Here is a 17641-nt window from a genome sequence, read left to right as displayed (position 1 = left end):
GTGTTATGAATGTTTATTTGCTTTCATTATTTCATACATGCAATTAGATCAGAATATTATATGAAGGATTAATTAGTAAAGTAAGATAGAGTTTTATTGGTTCCTGATTCACCCCTTCCCTCTCAGTAACCTTGTATACCTTATTTTTCCAAAAATTGTAGCATTGGAAAATACAAGGCAAGGTTCATGGCCAAGGCGTTCTCTCAGAAGAAGGGAATAGACTACAAGGAGACATTTTCTCCTATGGCCAAATATACTTCTATACGAACTGTGATCTCATTTGCAACAAAAATGGGATGGAAAATCCATTAAATAGATGCCAAGACAACATTCCTTAAAGGTGAATTGAAGGAGGAGGTATACACAGAGCAACCAAAAGGATTTGCAGTACACTGTAAATAGACCTATGTGTACAATTTGAAGAAAGTGTTATACAGACTCAAGAAGACTAGTAGAGCATGGTATGAGTGCATTGATACATACTTGCAAGAAATGGGCTTTGTGAAGAATGAAGTAGATGCTAAGCTCAACTACTTAGTGGTTGGGGGTTAGGTTCTCATTCTTGTTCATTTTGTGGATGACTTGTTTCTTACAGGTGCACTAGGGCTCATAGAGGATTGCAAGAGGGAACTTTCAGAAGAGTTCAAGATGAAGGATTTAGGAGTTCTACACTACTTTCTAGGCATGGAGGTGTGGCATATTGATGGAGAGATTTTCCTTGGTCAAGGGAAATATTACATTGAGATCTTGAAGAGATTCAGGATGGAGGGTTGCAAAGTCATGTCTACACCCATGATCATGAATTAGAGGAAGGTAGATACATCTAAGGAGAAGGATGTAGATCCCACTTTATATATATAACTAATTGTTTCACTTATGTATGTGGTCAAAAACATGCCATTTATTGCATTTGTAGTGAACTCTCTTAGTTAGTTCATGGTTGAACTAAAGAAAGTGCATTGGACAACAACCAAGCATGCGTTATGATACTTCCATGGTACAGTTGAGTATGGGATTAGATATTTTTGAGGTGAAGGTAGTAGATTGATAGGCTATACTGACAAAGATTGGACAGGAAGTACAATAAACAAAAGGAGCATTTCAAGGCGTTGTTCCAGTATGGGATTAGGAGTTGTGTTTTGGTTCAGCAGGAAGTAGAAGTTTGTGGCTCTAAGTTTAGCAAAAGTTGAATACATAGCAACTAACATGGTGACATGTGAAGCTATAAGGCTTTGAAAGTTGTTAGTAGCCTTGTTTGGTCATAAGGTGGAGACTACTGTGATAGACTACCATAATCAAAGTTGGATCAAGTTGTCTTAGAATCTAGCATTTCATTATAGGTATAAACATATAGATATTAGATATCATTTCATTAGAGATTGTGTACAATGGGGAGTTGTTTAGCTATAGTACATACCTACAGAGAAGCATGTAGTAGACATTCTGACTAAGGCATTGGGGAAGGTGAAATTCATCTTCTTCAAAGATAGATTAGATGTCATGCACAACAACTTCCTCGCTAAGACGGAGTATTAGTTTTGGTAACTTGGAAATTTTTTTTCCATATGTACTTCATTAGAAAATAATCTTTTCGATAACTAATGGGTTAAATTAGGGATAAATATGTGTTAATTAATTTACCACTTTTAGAAGCAACTAGAAACCAACTTGGTTAGGGTTGTTAAGTTGTTCTAATCTCAACTGTAGATTGACAATCAATCTTAGTCATTGGTTTTCCAACAGGAGTATAATAAAAGGGGGTCAGGGGGCATTTGGAGAATAAATTTTTAGAAGCATTTGCAATGTCAGCAAATGAATTTACAGTGATAAAAAACTATCTTTTAGTGTTAGCAAGGGTGCAGTGATAGCGTTGGAGATAGTAGCAAAGGAATATCAATAGGAAAAATTAAGAGGTTGTCAGAAATCTACCACTAAGAGGCAAGAAATTTTGTATATCTTGATTTGTTGAAGTTAATATAATTTCCTCATCTATAGAATTGGTTTTCCCTTAGGGGTTTTCTAAGGATGATTTATCCAAAAATATTGTGTTCTTTGTGGTATGTATTTCTTTCCATATTTTATAAGTGAAGTTGTTGTGAATTTATTTTCAGTAGTTTAATAATCATTTAAGATATGAGATTAATAATCAGTGACAAAAATAGAAATTATCACAACCCTATGAGGGAAATTTCTTTAAGTATCTAACATCTATGCTACAGAGGAGGGATTTGAGTTTTTGAATAACATTGCTTTAACAAATACTTCTGTCAGCACAATGACCCAGATTCCATAAATGACCCAAATTCCACAAAATTATAATAATTGGTACCATTCATCTAAAGTTGTCTTATTTGTCATTCTAGAGTATTCTAAGAGCCAGTAAACATTAATAGACAATTTCACTAAGTCTTGACTATAGTGAATTTAATTTGTCAAAATATGATATAAGGAAATGGTTCACGAGAGTCAACTACATACCGAAATTCTAAAGAGGATGATAAATAAATAGTAATGTCTTAATAATCCTAACAAGCATAAATATATTCACCTAGATTTGAAAGCTATTAAATGAATCAGCGATAAGAATGCACAAGACTGTGAAAGTAGCTTGCAACAATTTCTTTTACAATTAGTATGGCGGTGTGTGATTTCCCCCTATATAAATGATTTTTGTTAACAAGTGTCTATGTAGATGTTAATAATCACAAAAAAATTAATACATTAATGTTAGAATAGACCTAAAGTCATATTAAAGTTAAAGCTTCAAACAAATTGCTTAAATCAATCAATACGCTCTTGGTGTTGTTGTCATTATAGCTACTAATCAACATGAATGAATAGAATTTCTAAAAAAGCATTTTGATCAATAATGAATGCATTTACAAAGGTGTATATTCAAACTTGTCTTATTATTCCATCTATCATCACCCCAGATTTTGACAACCAATATCATAAAGTATAAGACTATTTTATATGATTAGATTATAGTTTCATATTATCCTTCCCCAACAATTAAAAAGTCTTATTTAGAATAAATTATACATGTTTGGAGAAAGTAGTGGATGGCATAGTAAAACTCTTAAAACTCTAAAACCTCATAAAGTGACTAAATTTCTAATTTAAAATTGTACATGTGTTTGTCGAATATAATGGATGCCCTTTTTCAAGATGAAAAGACATGAAAGCATGGGACATTACATTAGTGTTTAATTTATAAATGAAATTTGACGTGGGGCATTTCATTAGTGTTTAATTTATCAAGAACAACTCACTGATTTGTTGTCAATGTCGATGGTGTGCTTCAATAAAATTGAATGAAGGGACAAGATGGCTAAAATTGTCAAACAGTTGGATCTATTTCAAATGTATCACACTGTTCTAACACAACTAAAACTGTTGATTTGATAAAGTAACTGTGTCATTTCACTTTAAGTACACTTCTTAGAAAATCCCAATTCTTTGAAATAATGCAAATAGAAAATTTTACAATTAGAAAATCCTTATTCTCTGAATTTATGCAAATTTAAACACATATGTGATGCCTTAGCAAGGAGTACTTCACACAACTCAAAACATTCTTTATGCCATTACGGTTTTGTTTCCAAAGATTAACTGATAAATCTTTTGTTATATGAGGGCTGAGAATGTAAATGTGAATAATAAATCACAAACTCAAAAAAAATTGCTCGGGACAAGAAGGTGTCGAGTGACAGTTTGCTCAAGACACAAAGGATGCCAAGTGATAGGAAGCAGGCGCTGAGTGAACTCAGCACATGAAGAAGCCAAGTAGCTTAGCACTAAGGGTAACTTAGCACAAAAGAGCACTAAGTGAGCTCGACTTAGTGGTTACTGAGTGAACTTGATAGGAATAGAAGAGAGAACTTGGTTAAAGACTAAACTGAGTGAGTTGTTTCATAGACTTATAGTCTAGACATTTCTGCCATTAAAAAATAGAGGGGATAACATAAAAAATTACAAGTATGAATGTCTCAAATGCAAAACATGTAATGTTAAATAGAAGGGAGACAACAATGAGCTAAGTATGCCTACTTGCTTGCTTGCTTATTTTCTATTCAACTAAGTTAAAACTATTACAAAATTTGGGAGCATTCGGCTGCAACTAGAAAAACCTAAAAAACATCAAACTGATAAAACTTAAACTTCAAACTTATAGCACTAATGTTTGCATACAACAAAGCTTGTAACAATCATTGTTTTACAAGAAAAATTAATATGAACTTACAGAATAACAAAAGGATTCAACACGTGCTAGTGCAAACACGAAAATTAAATCTTCATTCTATCTTCTAAACTTTTTGCACTTTCTTCCTTTCCTCTAATCTGCTGATCTACTTTTTTTTTTTATGTGCTTTTCTCTACTCCGCTCTGCACTTTTTAACATCTTCTCTCTCTCCAATCGAATGAATTAGATTCATTTCTTTTGTCTTCTAGCAAAAAACATTTTCCCTCTCATTTTTGGATTTGAACTCACCTACCCGCATTTAATGTTTTTGAATGTTGTTATTGCAGGCCATTAGGATAATAGGTGGGCATTTGGCTCAAGGAATAACCGCTCACGCATGAGATATTTCAATAGTAAATATATTTTTCACCTTTTCTGACTTCCATTTTTTTCAATGTAAGACAGTGGAAAAATCCAAACAAACCAGCAAGATTTCCCAAAGAGTGAAGCCTATCGGCTTAATATAAAAGTTTGCCTATCTATATGCTTAATCTATGCTATTTGGGCGAAGCAAGTTGAGTAAATCCATAATTGTTTATTGCTAGCTTGTCCCACGAGAGAAGAATATCCCCTCCTGTTGAAGACCGCCTAGCTTGGTTGAAGTATGAGGCTTTGCTTGTGTGGCAAGGTAAATGGCTTCATCTAATGTATGGTCCAAATTAAGAGGGGAGATTTCGTTAGGCACCATAATCTTTTCCTTTTCCTCGGGCAGAAGTAGTGACTTCAGAGCACTCTCTTCATTTGATAGCTCCTCGGGAGATTGAAGAAGATATTTCACATCATTCAACTCACTCATGTCTTCTCCTTCGGCCTCCACTTTACCTGCAAACTCTTTATCATTTACGCTTTCGCAAAATTCATGGGTTGATTGTTCTGTGGGTACACTTGGTCTCGCCTCCACATTATCTACATATCTTGTTGGAACAGTGTCAAAACCAAACCCAACAGCAATGGCAGCCGTTCGAACAGCCTGAGGTGATGGATTGCTGCATTTACTAGACGAGGGTTATCATGTTACGTTATCAAAAAAATGATGAACAATTGCTACATTAACTAACATCTCGTTGTGAGTAATGTGCGGAACTTAATTTTTTCATAAAATGTGATATGGAAAGGGCTTGAGCTAAGGCAAAAGGAAAGATTACGAGTCAATGAACACACACACGTTTGGTTCACAATAAGAAATTGGCCAACGTTATTCCCAAGCAAATACACAGAAGAGGTGGGATACATCTCATCTTGTCAACGAGATTTCAACATCGACCAGTACATCTCCAATTAGATCCCGCAATAGGTGTCTAGATTGTCTATTAACAAAATAGAGGGATATTGCTCCCTAAAAGAAATCTTCTACATGTATGTTAATCTCCTATTTAAAATTAAAATAAATAAAAAATCTGTACAATGTATAGGAAAATAGGTGCGGGTAATATATTCTAGTACAAAACTTATAATTTAAATAGACAAGTTATGTAATTATGTTTTTGGAACATAAAATATTTCATATTATGAAGATTAAATTGTTTTGGTATATATTAAATTTAAAATTTGTCAGATTTTTAAGAAGACTATTTAAGCAAAAATATACATTTGTCAAAGGGCCCTTGGTCTATTGGTGAAGTTGAAAGGCTCACAAAGAGCCCACCGGTGATCAAGTCTTGTTGAGTGCAATACCCTTGACATCTAAAAGGGATGAGGTTGGGATCGTGCCCTGGGCGAATTTGGTGGAGTGGATACCCCTCAGTCCTTTGTTGTTAACCAAAGAGGCTAGGCGAAAAAGTTGAATCTCCATAAAAAGATACATTTATGTATAATTAAATTAAATTTATAAAATAAAAATGTATTAAATTTTCATAATAGTTAATATATTATTGTTTGTGTTTATGTTTTACTCAAAACAATGTAGGTGTCTACAATATAGACTTTAACACTAAACCAGGCTCACTCTCAAATGCTTTATTAATATTAATTTATCAACTATTGTTTTTAATTTGTAAAGATGATATTTTACTCTGTAGAAAATTAAATTATCTCATCAAAATAGGGAAGATTCATGAGAAGCAATGGGGTGAGGTATTATTTCTCATTATGTTTTGCATATTATTTATTCTAGTAAGATATCTTCCATGATTGTTAAACTTTACATGATAAGAGCATATTATAGAGTAAATTTGAATTTTTGTATGCAACTCATAAGGAAGATGTAAATTTTCACAAAAATATCTAAATAGATTTTATCATGCATATGTGGAGTCAATTTTTTTATTATACTCGATCATACACATTGTGGTTACTTAAAACATATTTAAGGGGTGAAAAAAGGAAATCTTTTATCTCTATTTTCATTCTTTATTCTTTCATAATGTCTTAGTAAACATATTCATGCCAACCATGGAATTAACTTTTAGTCTAGGGTAAGGGTACCAAACTCCATATATTGTTTGGTGATGATTTTCTGTTATTTTGTACATGGAATATAAATGAGATTAAAACAATCAATATGGTGATGAATATTTATTTTAAAGCTTCTTGACAAAAAGTAAATGTAATTAGACGAAGAAAAACTACAATGCCCCCCTTTGGTAGTTACTTCATTGTAAAAATTATTAGGATTGAAAAATGAAATTCTCTTATGTAAATATTTGGGTATTCCATTATTTTAGGAATCTTAAAAATCCAAATATTGATGTGATATTCTGGTGTTCATCAATAATAGAGTCTCATCTTGGAAGGAAAATTGGGCATCATTAGCAAAAAAATCATTTTGATTAAATTATATATGAGTTCTATACCAAACTATACTATGATGACATTGCAATGTCCTCAAGAGATTAACCATTGGGTGCAAAATTTGATTTGTAACTTCTTGTGGAAAGGAAAAGTAGAAAAAATCTTTCATTTCTTAGGAATAGATTGTTAAGAATAATTATGAGGGAGGTACATGTATTCATGATATTAAAAATGACATACAATATTTCATATTAAATCACTATGAAATATTTTCTTCAAGAAATGTTCAAATGTGATTTGTATTATTCAGGCTAAATATGTAGACTCAAGCTAGTCATTAAAAGGATATTTAAAATAGTTAATTTGTGTCCTACTAATTTCTCCATGTTAGATTTTATCAGTGATATAAAAACTTTGTTTTTTTCCATTTATGACTTAGATTGTGAATGTTGGGCATGAATATTCTTTTGGGAAGACTTGAGGAATGGGCTTCCTCTAATAGATATTGAGGAGATATTTTGACAAGGTAACTAAATACATCATGATGTATGGGGATCCTTGGTACAATATTATTTAATCACAAAGAAAAATCCCAATAAAATTTGAAATCATTCTAAAGATCTCTCCAATATAGATTTTCCCATATCCTAAAATAAATCAGTATGTTTACTCCTTTAGAAAATTTTATTGAATAGTATTCTTCCATGGTTATAGAGTTTGAATGGAACCTAGAAAAATCTTCTTAGTTTTCTACCGCCCTTCAAACAGGTTCCACTATGTATCATGCTTTCCCTACTTTATATTTAAGCTACTTGGGTGACCCACAAGTTTCTTGGGAACACTTGTCGAGACCTATTCCAAAAAAGAGGATGAAAATTGTTAGAGTGGGGTTATTTTTTCACCAAAAGACTAGTGTGTCAATACTCAATGCAACCTCTCAACTTATAGTACAAAGAATGTGGTTAAGCCCTTGTCATGAATCCTTAAGGGAGCACTAAGAATTTTTTTGATAATTTCACTTTTAGCATTAGCCAAGGGTGCAAGGATTGGAACCTATGACCAAGCTCTGATATCACTTGTTAGAGTGGGGTTGTCATTGCACCAAAAGACCAATTTGTCAATGCCTAATACAAGCATTCAAATTATATCATAAAGAAGGTTGTTAAGTCCTTGTCACAAATCCTGAGGGAGAAATTAAAAACTTTCCAATAGGCACTATTGATTTGGATACTTTTGACCTACACTTGGAAGATATGGCAACTTATTACAATAGGTTGAAAGTGGTGGCTAGGTGGTTTCTCTTACATATGCACATTGCATTGAGGAAGATTAACAATATGGAAGTGATTGCATAGGTGGAGACCAAATATTTGGATTAGATATTTTCTTGTAGAGATAAAATATTGTGGGAATTCGGAAGGGAGCTAGTTGACAGGCTTCATAATTGAGAACAACTAGAGGAGTAGGTTGTGGAAATCAAGAAAAAAGTTCCCTTAGAGGAAGAAATAAATGAAATCTTGAAGGTCATAGATCCCATTAAAAAATATCAACAGCACATTTGGGAATAAATGAACACTTTGGTTTCATAAAAATATTGGGTTCATGCAAAAATGAAGGAGGACATTAGTAGTCTAATGGCCAAGCTTGAGGAAAGATCTACAAAGAGGTAGCATGAGGAGGAGACTCGAAAAAAGGAAGAAGGTAATTTGAAGGCCTCTTAGAGGTTGAATGAGACAAGGCCTTTTCATCCCTTTAAGTTCTCCTTGTTGGATTAGCTCAAGGAGCTACACAAGTAATGGGATGGTCTGCGTTATGCTTCCTATAAATGGTGTTTTTTGGGTCCCTATATTTTATGTGCTAGTTTATGATGGTGCTAGAATTTATCTCCTAGTTGGTGATTAGTGGTTTGGTTCAAAGTTATGGTGGCAGTGTTCAGTTGTTGCTCATCGGTGCAGTTGTATGTTGCTTGTTCATGGCTTTTATTTGTGTTCATGTTATCTTGGTCCATCTATTTTCCTTTTTTGTGGTGGCCACTTTTTTTTTCGTTTGCAACTTGGTTTGTAATTTATATTTTTTTCTTGGTTGTTATGTTTTCAAGTTCTATTTTTTTTGGGTAGGTGTCACCTCTCTTGACCTTGTTCTATTGTGTTTGGACTTGATGTTAATTTAGTTGTATTGGGTTTTGGCCCTTCCCTCTTTACTTAATCAGAACATAGTGTGGCGTAATTATAAAAAATCATTTTTTTATAGAAATCTTCTAGATTGTGATAAAACTCATTCAAGAAGCAATATTTTTCAATTAGAAAAGAAGGATGAAGGGATATTTAACAATTATACAAGAAATGTATAAATAGTAAATTAAATCTTCTACCTTTTCTTGAATGATGTGTTATTACCCAAGGATGGTGCATTCTCATGACTAGCCTTGCGAGATAAGATTCTTGTGATTCAAATACTAGATAACCTAAACATTAGCTCCAATTTAACTTGTGTCCTTTGTAATCAAATTAAGGAGTCTACATACCATCTTCTACTACAATATTGTTTTCCTCAACCATGATGGTACTAGCTCCAACATAATAGTTTCCAGATTTCTCTCATTTAGAATTACCTTACAAAGGCCTTCAATATGTGGTCACTACTTAAGAAAGAAAAAAGGAATAATAAACTCACTTGGAAAGTATCCCCACCAATTCTTATTTGATTTATTTGGTGGGAAAAAATACACATGAAAAACTCCATGATAAATCGCATGTTACAAAGGAGCATATCATCAATTTTATAGTATGCATTAGAACATGTGCACATAATGGGACATACACATCTTCCTAAAAACTGTTACACTTGGGTCATAAATTATTCCTCATTTTACCATATTTATCCTTTTATATAAATGATTTAAAAATACTTCTAAATTTAATTTGAGACTTTCCTTCTACTATCTAATGGTATAGAAAAACTATTAATGGAGACCTATATGAGAAGATTTATAGGACAATATCATTTCATTATTACTTCAATCCACATAAACATTAATTAAATTAAGTTTAATTATAAATTGAATATTAGAAGAAACCATATAATATTTTATTGATCACGAATATGTAAATTTTATTATATCATTGAATGGTCACTTTATACCTTTTTACGATAATGTATATTCTAACTATGTGACATTTACTCTTTATAATATTTATATTTCTTTTCATTTAAGTTAAGTAAAGAAAGGCCCAACCCATAATGTTTCCAAATTCAAAACTCCACTAATCAATTTGGAGTTTATAAGAAATTTACAATAGCATAAGGAAAAATTATTTAACTTCTAAAGAGAAAAAATACAACAAAACTAGACACAAAGGTAGAAAAATGATGCATCAAAGGACAATAAAAACATAGCCGCATCTATCCATCATATCTTTTAGCTCCTTGTCCCAATGAAAAGATCACCATTGGTCACATTTTGTCCTTCACTACTTAAACTAAAGATTTTCCCTTTTACAATTTTATATTTCTAATAACAAGCACAACCTCTATAATGCACATGTACATCACATTTTATTAATTCTGATAAAATTCTTAGTTTCACCCTATAGTTTTTCTAGTCATTTTCATGTCCTATTGATAACCTAGGTAATTTTTTAAGGATTCTACGCTCACTAGTAATGGGACTAAGTAATGGAAGGTTAGCCATTAAATTTATTCTTCTCCATTGTAATCTGTTAGGTTATAATCTTCAAAATCTTCACTAAAATTTGTATTTTTAAGGGTGTACTCATAAGGTGAGTATTTAAGAATTAGGTTAAAGGTTTCATATTTAGTCTCTTTCCAACTTTCAAGGTTAAATCCAGTAAAGGTTGGGTCTTTTAAATACTCGTCAAGTATATTCTTTTGAGGGTCCATGTCAATGGCCTTGACAATATAGCCACAATAGATGATTGTGAATAAAATTCCTTCCCAAAGCATTGTTGTAGAATTTTGTGGTATCTCAAAAGTTGAGTTCCTTGGATTAGGATGTGGAGAAACCACTGAGTTATTCTTTGAAGATTTAATTAGTCTAACATATATATACTAGCTATTTTAGAAAAGATAATACGATTAAAGTGCATTAAAAATATCATATATTATAAGACACAATTTTAACTTTTATATTATGAGATGTCTAATATTAATTTGTAGTAGAACGAATGATAACATGTAATTGTTTATTATTATTTTTTAAACATAAAATTACATCTTCAACAAGATTTAAAATTCTAGACCCATTGGAAATGACATACCTAATATTTGATAACTTTTTATTTATTTTATCTATTTTAAAATTTTCAAAATATACAATTTTTCTAAAAAATTACTAAATAAAAACATATAATTATTCAATGCTAAACATAAAAGGGAGAATCATAGTTGTATGTTTTAATTTTTAAAGTATTTGATAGTTATATGAAATTGTGTAAGATCTTTATTTTGTAAAAATTTAATAATGTTTAATTTATAAGTAATATATTCTAATATAAAATTCATTCATGAATAAATATGATAATTTTTTATTTATTTTTAAGTATTCCACATATCAAATCTAAGTATCTTATTAGTTTCTTAGGTAGAAACTATAGGATATTCAATGTAGTGCAACTTTTTAATTTGTTTGTCCAATTTAAAGAGTTTATTATTCAACTACTTTTTGTAGCTATAAAGTTTGAATATTTATTGTATTCGAAATAATTCAACATAATATATTTATCGATAATTTAATTGGTTATTTTGTGCTACATAGGGAGTGGCAAGTTTTTGAGTTGTTTCTTCAATTATAATAATTTATTATTAAGTACTTTTGCAACTATAAAGTTTTAATATATATAGTATTTGAAGTTATTCACAAAAATATATTTATTGACAATTTAACTCATTGTTTTGTGCTACAATACGACTTTTGGTTTTATGTACAGAAAATGAAACAACTTATTTTTAGAGACTTTATATATGTTATTGTTCTTATTTTCTACCAGCACAACTAAGCATCCTTGTTTTATTGATGTGGACAAATAGTGACTCAATTAATGTCATCCTTAATATAGAATGATATAAGTTGAAGATACTTTATGTTATTGTCCTTAATATTAGACTAACATAAATAAGGGATTGCATCACATAGTGTATGACATGAAATATTCATTTTGTTAACAAATTTTTCCTCTTTCAATTAAAAAAACAATACATAGACATGACATGAAAAAGTTGAGTACAAGACTTTAACTTAGGGACAGGCTAATCTATGAACAAAATGCAGTAAAGACATAACAAAGTCAAAAAACAAAAAATTTCCAGATTCAATGTAATGTTTTTCTTCCAAATTTTTTATTGTATGCAGATCATGAATATCAAAAGCAGATTTTTTTTAGAAAAAATCCAAATCCATCATATTTTCAATTTTATTTTTAAAAATCGATTAGGACCTTAACTGCATATCTTGATTTGCTAAGGTACTCATTCTACTGGATTGCGTACAAGCGTGCAAGGTATTGCACGGTCGTCAACTGCCCTTCGCCATTCATGCTGACGTAAATTGATTGTAACATGTTGACAACGTTGAGTAATGGAGTTCCACTGAACATGACTCCTGGCCGTAATGGGGTCTACTGTTTGGGTGAAACTGATTCGACTCAATTTATTTTTAATTATTCCTAACCTGGTTTGAATTTAGATATATATTTAAGTAGGGGGTTTTGCTGGAGTCATGTGGAAAGTGATTGCATCCAGTGTCCCTAAATCAGAGAAGACATCAGATGAATCGTAGGGCTGCGTCGTCTCCTTATCATCAGGCAAAAGTAGAGACATCTGAACCCTCTCCTCAAATGTTATTTCCGCCGGAGACTGCAGAAGATATTTCGAATCTTCTTCGTCCTCCAATTTATCGTCAACGCCTTGGCCAAAATGGGCAGAGATTTCTTTATCTGCACCGGATCCTGCCTCCAAGTTATCACGGTATCTTGCTGGAACGGTGTCGAACTCCGAGCCAATCGCAATGGCTGTTGTTCGAATGACGTCAGGGGAAGGATTGCTCCCATGTGCAGCTGCCAAGTCCAAAGCTGCTGAGTCTGGGAAATTGAAAGATGAAGCTTCAGGCCCTCGGAGGCACAAGAGAGCGGTGTCATAAGCTCTTGCTGCAGCTTCAGCAGTGAAGTAGGAGCCCAGCGATATGCGGGATCTCCTTCCTGACCTGATCTCTGCCACATATTTCCCCCATTTCCTCTTTCTCACGCCTGTATATCTTATCTGATCTCCCCCAGGATTGGACATAGATTCCAGACTTTATTATGGAGGGTTCCAACTCCCTCCGAAGACCTTGTGAGGATGATGAGATAGAATGAGGCAGTTATTCTCTCTATTTAAACAGTCCATGGGCACAGAGAAGGAACTCCTCTCGCAATCGAACATGGGGAGAGTCTTGTATGCAGTTCTGAATTCCAGCATAGGATGTGCTGTAATGCTGATGGCAATTGGCTATGCCAACTGAGCTTCCGAGAGTTGGAGGATGCACACTTGTATTTCATTTTACACCGCGTTTGGTCGGCATTAGGACCTTACCGATTGTTTTTTCCGACCAAAAGCGTTGGAAATATGGAAAGCGTTTTTAAACCTTTGAAATTTTATGACCACGGTACATCCAGAAGTTCAATCCACTTAGAAAAGCCTAGTATGATGATTTTTATATCATGTATGATGATTTTTATACGATGTCACTTTTTCTAGTGAACGCTTGCTTACAGTTATTGTCTTTTCACTTTTCTCCGTTTCTTTTATTTCGACACATATTTGCAACTAAAAAATTATAGAGATATAGGAAAATTTCACACACAAAATTAAACATGTTCATATGATAGCAACAATTAATAAACATTAAAAAGCACAAGTCGAGTAGTCCGGCTTCAACTATAGAATAATAGGGCGGAGGGCCCTACCCCTACAATAATATAGAAGGGGCTCCTACAATAATACAGAAGGGGCCCTTACTATTATAAGGTAAGGTAAGGTAACGGGAAAGGGCATTCTGCAATCTAGTGAATATGACTATCCCTCACCCCACCCATAAAAACCAATTGAGGTTTATATTATCCAACCCCCAATAATAGAAAAGGACCGTAGGTCTCTCCAACTGCTTAGAGTTCCCTCACCACTTCTAGTCCCACCTACACATTTGGTTCTAAGAGAATTACATGATTTTTTACCACATCATTCATGATTTATCTTTTGATATATTTTTCCTTGACACATTGAGTTGCTAATTTCACATGTAATGCATGAACTTGGAGTTTTAATAAAAATAATTATAAAGAGATGTCATGATTAAGAAAGGAGAGAAAACCTTGATGCCTTTGCATTTTGGAAATCCTCATCGAAATCTCTAAGGATTACGTTTTCTATTTTTCAAGATTCTCATACAAACACCTAGTACATGTGATTTTTCCAAAAACGACTATTCTTAAAATTGCACAAACAAATAGGAATGCATATATTCAATAGCTCCTTATGTCACCATACATCCATTACTCTCTAACACCAATTTGTAAAGAAATACATAAACCTAGAAATACCTATGCTTTATTAAAAGAATAAAAATGATGTTTTATAAGATAGGAAAGGTGTAAAATTAGAGTTGTTGAGTTTTGATGTGTTTATACTAATCATTCATGCAACCTATAGTTTGATATGATAAAAGTTCACCTTGCATGGTGTAACATAAAAATCAAGGATGCAACGAATATGGGAGATAGAGATTATGATATGTATATTTAATCCATAATTTTATATTTACATAGGGATAGAAAAAGAGGGACTTTAAAACCTACCATTCCAATTTTTTTTGTCTAAAAAGCTAAAGATCTTTTCATAGTCACACTCACATGAAAAATGATTTTTTTTGTGGGGAGGATATCTCTCTTGTCAAGTCCCAATATAGGAATTAACCTTGACATGAGAAAGAATGTAAATGTAAGAAATATGTAAATACACCCCTTACTTGCAAAAATTCTATGGATGGATTTAGATTTGTTATCCACAAAGACGTATATATTCTTGTTTGTATATGAATGGTATAGAATCATAATATAGGATGTCTCCACAAATACAATAGATGTACACATTCTAAATCATATATCAATGGATGTAAGCATTCTATTGAATGATTGCAATATTTAATGGTTGAATGCTTGTGTACAATTGATATATGAATGTCTCCTTCCTTGATGGTCCCCCTTTTGTAAATGAAAAGGACTACAACACACAAACTATTCAACTTCAATGACTTAAAAATGGAATATGTAATTAGATTTTGAAGATGGTCATAACGATTGCAATATTTAATGCTTGAATGCTTGTGTACAATTAATATATGAATGTCTCCTTCCTTGATGGTCCCCCTTTTGTAAATGAAAAGTACTACAAAATACAAACTATTCAACTTCAATGACATAAAAATGGAATATGTATTTAGATTTTGAAGATGGTCATAACAATTGCAATATTTAATGCTTGAATGCTTGTGTACAATTGATATATGAATGTCTCCTTCATTGATGGTCCCCCTTTTGTAAACAAAAAGGACTACAAAACAAAAACTATTCAACTTCAATGACATAAAAATGGAATATGTATGTAGATTTTGAAGATGATCTTAACTGATGAGATATTTAAAATTAGATGAAATATATGCCTATAAATTTTTTAAATTTTGTTTGAGAAATATTTTATGCATTTTCTTAAAATTTTAAACCTTTTTCCTAAATTCAAAAAATAGGGGTTGGAGTTTCCATCAAACATGTATATGCAAATGATATTTTTTTCTCTAGTTTCAATATATATTATATATGATATATATTGATATTGAAAAAAAGAATTATTTCTTTTGTATATTTTCTATATTATAAGTACCCAAAATTGAATTTAGAAGAAATTAATGTTTTTTCCTCCCATCAAAATTTTTGTATCAAATTGTTGTAGGAGCATGTAGGAATAAGGTTGATTCCTTTATTGGTCATGTCTTGTACTTTACGCTAGCCTAGTCAACAAGAGAATAAGAATCCAAGGGAGTCTCATGTGTATCTATCATAGGTGGATAGGTTCAAATCATATTTGGACAACAATTTCTATGAGTTTTTCAATACTATCAACATATTGCCAAGTTGGACAATTAGGACCTAGTATGTAATTGTCCCCAAGAGGGCTGCAAAAGCTAGTAATAAGGTGGCATAGGACTAAGATAGAATAGGGAGGAAATATTCATATTCTTTTAAGGTGTTAGTTCATGATAGATGGTCCATAGGTAAAAAATTGAAATGTTGTCATGACAACATTTTGACAAAACTTTTCTTAACACACACAAGTAGTTATGGGAAAAAACACTTCTTGGAATTGATGAAGGAGGTGCACTTAATAAAATTTAATGCCTTATGCTTTGGTTGAATCGCTTAATAAAGTCTAATACCTTATGCGTGGGTTGCATGATGTAATTAGGAAGTTGCAATATTAAAAAAATTAGATTTTCTATGTAGATTATCACACTCAAGCTTGCAACTTGAGAATCTATCCTTCAATTGAATGAATGATGTTTATTTTTCATGTAGACAATTATTTTCCTTCATTATGTTTCTCTACGTATGGTTCTAGGGATATATTAGTAGTTTTTTTTTGTTTAATAAAATTCATTTTCCTAAGACAGTTTACAATGTTGATAAAGGTTAAGGGTCTAATAATGACTCTTTCTTGATTTCCCACTTTGGGATCATCATGACCCTTTGGAATATTGAAGAGAACCTAGTGTAAAGTGTAAATATGCAATTTGCAGATTAGAGATATAGGTTTTCTATTTTTAAATGTTTTCAATAGGTCAGACCATTAGTCCCCAACTAGGTGCAAACAAAAGATTAGTCCTTAAGAAATGACAATATGTAATTGAACCATGAGATCAAAGCACATGGTTGAGGAGTAAGAGGTAATCAAATAATAGTTTGTAAGGATAAATTTTGTGGTTGAAAATATTAATGTGGTTTTTGAACACTAAATAGTGATTGCAGTCTAGTGTGGCTTAAAACCCTAAAAAAGAGGGCTAATTTTAGTAAGGTGGTGTACATATGACTTGAGAAAATTATATCTTTAACCTAGATTAGTTTTGTGAAATGTTTGGCATTTTTTTGAATAATAGTCAGAAAAGAAAGTGTCAAGTCCTAATTAGGCCTAAAAGGCAAATATGCCTAATTGTGAACAAATATTGGAATTGGTAAAAAAAAAGCCCAAAGATATACAAATTGGATAAATAGTGAAAAAATATATGTTTTAAAGAGGCCAATCCAAATTTCCATGTAGAAGTCATGCTCATCGAGGAATTTTGAAGAGACTTACCTTGATGAGCCTTTGAAGAAGGGTGTGAATTAACCCTTGGTAATGAGATCCTTCTATAGAGGGGAGTTACATGACGTTTTCTCAAACTAAGGGTAGGCAAAAAAACTCTACAGGATATAGAGTAAGTTTCATTTAAGACCTATAAGAAGGTCTAGAATGGACTCAAGAGTGACTCTATGAGGGATCTCCCTATCAAATTGGTATCATAACCCACAAAAACTTGGGCAAGGGAAGAGCTTATATTTGAATCAATTGGAGATTCAACTATGGTGA

This window comes from Cupressus sempervirens, chromosome 3 (genome assembly GCF_028749045.1).
Source record: "Cupressus sempervirens isolate cs-2001-9-10 chromosome 3, ASM2874904v1, whole genome shotgun sequence".
In the NCBI taxonomy this organism is placed as follows: Eukaryota; Viridiplantae; Streptophyta; class Pinopsida; order Cupressales; family Cupressaceae; genus Cupressus; species Cupressus sempervirens.
Note: the sequence above shows the minus strand (reverse complement) of the source record.